General features: G+C 39.8%; 1 protein-coding gene across 1 annotated transcript in view; it reads left to right on the forward strand.

Annotated features, from left to right (window-relative positions):
- The window catches only part of LOC104544912 (netrin-G1-like), a 126,254-nt gene that overhangs the window by 81,601 nt on the left and 38,653 nt on the right, over window positions 1–6,000 (forward strand). The window lies entirely within an intron of this gene.

Here is a 6,000-nt window from a genome sequence, read left to right on the forward strand (position 1 = left end):
GAATTTACTTTTCTGCTTCATGTGAGCTGGCCCATTTGTTCAGCAGACCTACTTGCAGCCAGCAACCCATGCCATTTTCTGATAGCCAACTGTCCTAAGGTTTTTTGACTCTTTAGCTCGGAACTTCAGATGGGTAGTCCCTGCAGTGAGCACTGGTAGCCGAGATTGCAGTAATTATCTTGTTACCTCTTTTATGTGTGTGTTCTCACTGTCTCTTTCATCCTCACAGAGATAAATTGGTCAGCTCTCATTTTATTTCTTCATAGTAGTGTCCTTTATACTTGTTTTGATCCCCACAAAATCTGCTTCAATAGTAAAACTGTGTAGACCTCTATTAAGCTTTGGAAATCAGGATGAGGACCAGCATACTTTGTTTTTTTTGACATGACATGGAAAATCCTGTGATATAATGAATAATAATATTCAGAATACGTGAGGTTTCTGAGACTGTGAGTCTCTATGAAAAGATGTTCTACTTGTCGGAGAGATGTATAGGGAAAACAGCCTTATCTAAGTATTTTCATGATGTTTACCTTGTACTCTCAATGGTATAAGAGTTTTGTCACTTACCTGTACAGACAGTTTCTGAAGTTATGATGAATTTGTCTCATTAAGTGTCATAAAAAAAAAGTTTTATTAAGTGTAATAAAAAAAATATGTAAAATCTGAAAAGTTAATGATTCAAAGCTGTTTTTATCCCACAGATTTCATGGTATACTTTAAAGGTGCTTATATTTTAACTTTCACTTTCTCAACCTACTTCCATTCTTCCTTCATGGCTGAGGTATCACTTAAAATGTATTTGCAATGTGGAATTTTCATCTTTGTCTACGTTATATTAGAAAACTAGATTTCACTGGTGAAGCTGCCTCCAGGTTGTTAGTAAGCTTGAGGGGCGTAATGTAGATGGCAGCCTTAACACATTTGATGTCACGCTGAACACGGAGAAGTCCTTTAGGATAACTGTAACAAGGTGCTGGAAGTAGTTGCTAGCACTGGGGAGCTTACTAAGGCTCCTAACATTGCTAACAGTGTTTTAAAATGCCTAATTAAAACTGTGCTGGATGGTATTTTACGTTGTGTGCGCACCACGCTGTGTGGGCAGTAATGTGAAGAGCAAACACGCCAACTCCTCTGCAAGTGCAGACTTTGCTTACCTGGGAGCAGAGAGCTGACTCGTGGTGTGTAAAAATGAAGCGTCTGTGCACAGGGCTTACAAGTTGGTTTTAAGTTGATTTTCTAAACTCTGGGGATGACCTAGAATGATCCAAAGATGTATCTAAGTGAGGAACATATGGCTAGTCGTTAAAAATGTATCAGAGAACTTCTCTTGTCTTTCTTTCTCTTGAATGATCTCTTCAACATAAATGATTCCCTCATGTGACCCCCAGTCTGTTGGGTAGCACTCACATGCAAGAGCATCAGCGTGCTATTAGCGATTACCTTAGTGATATTTACAGCATTTTAGTGTCAGCTGTCTGTATGTAAATAGAGGCTGTGAGGAATGCAGCACACCCGTGGCTCCTGCTCCCACTACAACAGTGCCGCTCGTTCAACGCGCCGGAGTGCTTCCTGCGCCTTATGTAACTGCCAAAAATATCATTTCAATTGCTTCATGACAAAATAATGAGTCTGTCAAAGATGAGTGGTCAGAAAAACAAATTTGTTCTCCCACACAATTAGAGTTTATAACGTTGGACAGCAGTATCAATCTCCAGCGATTCAAAATTGAATTTGCACGTTGGAGGAAAATGTGTTCTTGCATGTGCTGTAGGCAGGCTGCTTAGCAGGAAGAGTCCTTGCAGGCTGGAGTGGCAAGGTGGATATCAGCTGAGCTGTGGAAACATCAGGACGGAAGTTTCCAAACGCAGACAAGTGTCGCGGGCACATGGTGTTCACTTCCACAAGCTCAGTACTGACACAGTCACGGTGATCAATGAAAAAAGGTCTGGAAAAACTGTCACAAGATGTGAGAGGCAGACAACTGTTCCCTTCAGGTAGAAAGTTGTTTCAAGCCCTGAATCTTCCCGTACATAATCTAATTGCTCGTGGAGTTGTTGGTATTTATAATCATGGACTACAGACATTCTTTGTAAAGATGTACAAGGTATTAGACCTCAGCAATGCCATGGATGGTGAACCTATACTATATATCAGAACTGCACTTTGCCCTTAATATTTGCTTTATACTTACATGGGATTTTGCCCTTAGACTGTCTGCCAGTGCAGTGAGAAGGCTGCATATTTACATTTGCCATACCTTAACCTGTATTCTCAAACCTGCTCTACTTATTACAGCTCCCTCAGTCATCCCTTCCCAGTACATACGCAAACCCACTTGATGTGCCAAGCAGCCGCTACCCACCCACTGCTACCCAGTAATTGCATTTCTGGGCATGTGTACGTAATACCTTGTAAAGCACCCTGACTTTTTTCTTTGGATTTCAAGAAACTATAAAGACATGAAATACTGTCATCTGGAACTCAGTACACAGACAAAATTTTGTGTTCACTGTGCTTTGTATGTAAATCTTATTAAGCCTTTTGTTACTGTCTCAGATTTAAAGCAGTAATAGCTAGAAAGAGCCTTTCAAAAGCAAGCATTTAAAGAAATTACAAATTTTACCTAGGATTTTCAGTAATAATTTATCATCATGGATATTCACATAAGGTAACAAAATATTTCCTTACCTCTGCAACAGAAAATAAAGGTAGTCTTCCTTAAAAAAAGGGATGAGACAGATGAAGGACTCTGAACTTGGGTAGTCTTCCATGGGAAGCTGGTGTCCACATCCTGACAGTGATCTGATGGGAGCCCAAGTCAGCTGCCTGATCAGCGGTGCTCAGCTGATTCACAGTTATCATCTGAAATACCTAAGGTCCAGGCTCTGCCACTTTGTTTTCTCACTGCTCAAAATCCAATATATCTCAAAGCAAGAGTGGTTCTCTCATGGTCTGTCTGGATGCTACTTTTACCAAAATAGTCTTTCTGTAACCTTAAATATTTCCATTTTCCTTACTGCTTATTCTGCAAATAGAAGTAGCTTTTTATTGTACTCTAGTCAGCTCTCAGCCCCACTATGCACATTTACCTCTTTCATTCATCCAGAGAAGTCTGTCCCTCAAGCACAAGAGGCATTTCTCTTTGCAGAAGTCTCAGATTGTCCATACATACACTCTGATGAGGTCTCTGGGACAGATTGTCCAGTTCCTAGTGCAGCCTTCCTAAAAACCCAGAAGTACAGAAAATATTATTTCCTCATTTCAGTAAAAATGTCCCTCCACATACAGCACAGAATTTGGTATTAACTTGTTTTTCCCCAGACACGGTACCCTCCAAACTTATGTTCAGTTTGTTTTCCACAGATGCTTTTTGTTCTCTTTCATTGTTAGCGCTGTCTGCATTTTACACTCATTCAGCATTCAGCTACGTCCTTGATTTGTTGTGGAAATCCCGATTAATCTCTCGGAGAGCTGTGAAGTGACCTCAGCAAAGAAAAAATGGGGCAAGAAGAGAATCAGAGCCTCTGTGACTCAGTCCTCTGAATGTCTTTTATTTGCTTATGCTTCTGTTCTTTTACTCCCTATGTGGAGTTACACCAACAAGAAGTCCAGTTTAATCTCTTCAGGTTTCATTAATCTGCAGATTTTTTCATACTTGTATAACACTAATTAATGATCATAAGCCAAACCCAGCTTTTATGTTGCCTATACACTTAGAATGCAAAAGAGATCTTTCTTGTCACACATTGTCTGACCTTTTGTGGTTTGTTTTGGAGGGTTTTTTTAACATTTCTTTTTGTGCCCACTTTAACTAGCTCCCATTAACTCTACTTTTGACATTTTTAATATAAATGTAGTTTTTTACCTTGATCTTTGCTCTTTAGCACACAGCTAAATTTGAATTATTCTGAGGTTTTTTGGGATTATTTTATTTTTATTTTATTTTATTTATTTTTTTCCTCAGTTGTTAATGTTAGGTTTTGACTATATATTCTCTACCCACACATGTTTTAGATCAGTCCTTTATTTTTTTCAGTGATCAAATTTGCTGTTTTCTCTCACTTTAAGTCATATTCTTAGAAGGCTACACTTTTCTCCCCATTGCTGTTACTTCATGGTAGGGAGTTGGTTTGCGTTTTGTTGTTGTTGTTGTTGTGGGTTTTTATTTTTTCTAATTGAGTGGAGTAGAAAGTTTGCTCGCCTTTCTCTTAAACATGGTATTATCTGGAATTTTCTTTTAAGGCAGGATGCAGCATTCTGGGGGATTCTGCTGGGAAGGCTTTCAAAAATACATGTAAAACATCTAAATAAGTTAATTTGCAGCAAGGCACTGGTTGAATGAGTCTTTGATTATTCTACCGGTTTAGGGCAGCAAGAGCCATTTAGCAGTTCCTCCATTTATAAGCCAAGTGGCTAAGATGTCCCTACATCGTCTGTTTTCTGTGTGTTTGTTCTGAATGCCCCTACAAGGGCTGATTGTTTTAAATCACTGTTAATAGGGTTTTAAAATTTGACAGGTCACCAACTACTTCCACAAGAAAATGTGTTTTGCTGTTTTTGCAAAAACCTGCCCCTATTTGGTACAAACATAGATTTCTGAAATCTGTAGCTTTCCTTTGTCTGTTGGAGCTTGGTGACTACAATTGCAGAAGATGCCTTCTACCTGAAACCTTGCTCATTGCTGTTCCATATGGACTGCAGAGCAGCCACCATGGCATGATGCCACAGCTCTGGGTTGAGAAGCACTTCCTCTGCAGCAAACTTGCCCTAAAAAATTAAAAAACTGGGCACCAGAACAGGCAGCAGCACTATTCCACCGTGTTCATACTCTCTTGCCTGTGAAATAAGGAGAAGGAGAAGGAGAAGGCAACCTATGAAGAGGTGGATCGCAGTGGAGTTAGGGAATGTGGGAAATAAAGGAAATCAGTATGCATGAGAATCAATGGGATTTGTTTGTGTGTCCATACATATAGATATATACATATGTTTTATATATATATGGAGTCTCCTTCTCTGGAGACATTCAAAACCCGCCTGGACATGTTTCTGTGTGACCTGGTCTGGGTGATCCTGCTCTGGCAGGGGGGTTGGACTGGATGAGCTTTCAAGGTGCCTTCCAACTCCTGAGATTCTGTGGTTCTGTGAAGAGGCATGGGACAGGACTCCAGTGACTCCACTGCTAGTCTCTGCTGCTTCTTTCTCCTCTGACTGTTTTTCGGTCTTGTCATCACTGTGTAGCTCTCCTGTTTGGGAATCTTCCATTTTCATATTCCTGCAGACCGTAAAACCACCCATCACTTTTCTTAATAGCAGTGCCATTTACCAAAAATCTTCAATCTCTACATGAATAGGCATCTTTCATTCTGCAGTGGCTAGTCATTGAAAATTTTCTTACAATTGATGTAGTCTTTAAGCATCAATATTTTGGAAATTATATAAAAATGAATCACACTTTTTTTGTCTAGCATATTCAATACATTTTGGTAATTTCAACTTAGAAGGTGCTGAATAAGCATTGCTTGCTCAAATAACAGCAGTTTCATCTACTTCCTTTCTAGCAAAGAGGAGAGTGCTTCACCACCTACTGTATAACAGATTCTTGTGTATTTTCTCTAACAGCCACTTATGACAACTGCAAGTTTGTTTTTCCCTGGGGATATATAGGTATGTGGCCAGTTGCTTCAGGTCACATTCCTTCCAAACGCAAGTCAGCTTGACAGCTGCTAATTTTCACTTGGCCATTCCATGTGTTGTTTTGCTCTAATTATTGGTCACCGCATGGAACAGGTTACAAATGCCCGCCTGACAACCTGCTAAATCAGTAGATGTACAGTCATTAGGAAAACAAACAGACAGGGTCGTCAAATACCAGTTTTCTCTCCAGCCCCAAACAGAAACAGATTTTTGCCAGTTTTGACATCTACTGGAAAGAGACAGAAAGAGGTGACAATACCTTACTGTTTATGAAACTATTCTGCAAGTGTCCTAGTTTCAGGG

Source organism: Mesitornis unicolor, unplaced genomic scaffold, assembly GCF_000695765.1.
Source record: "Mesitornis unicolor isolate BGI_N332 unplaced genomic scaffold, ASM69576v1 scaffold4248, whole genome shotgun sequence".
Classification (NCBI taxonomy): domain Eukaryota; kingdom Metazoa; phylum Chordata; class Aves; order Mesitornithiformes; family Mesitornithidae; genus Mesitornis; species Mesitornis unicolor.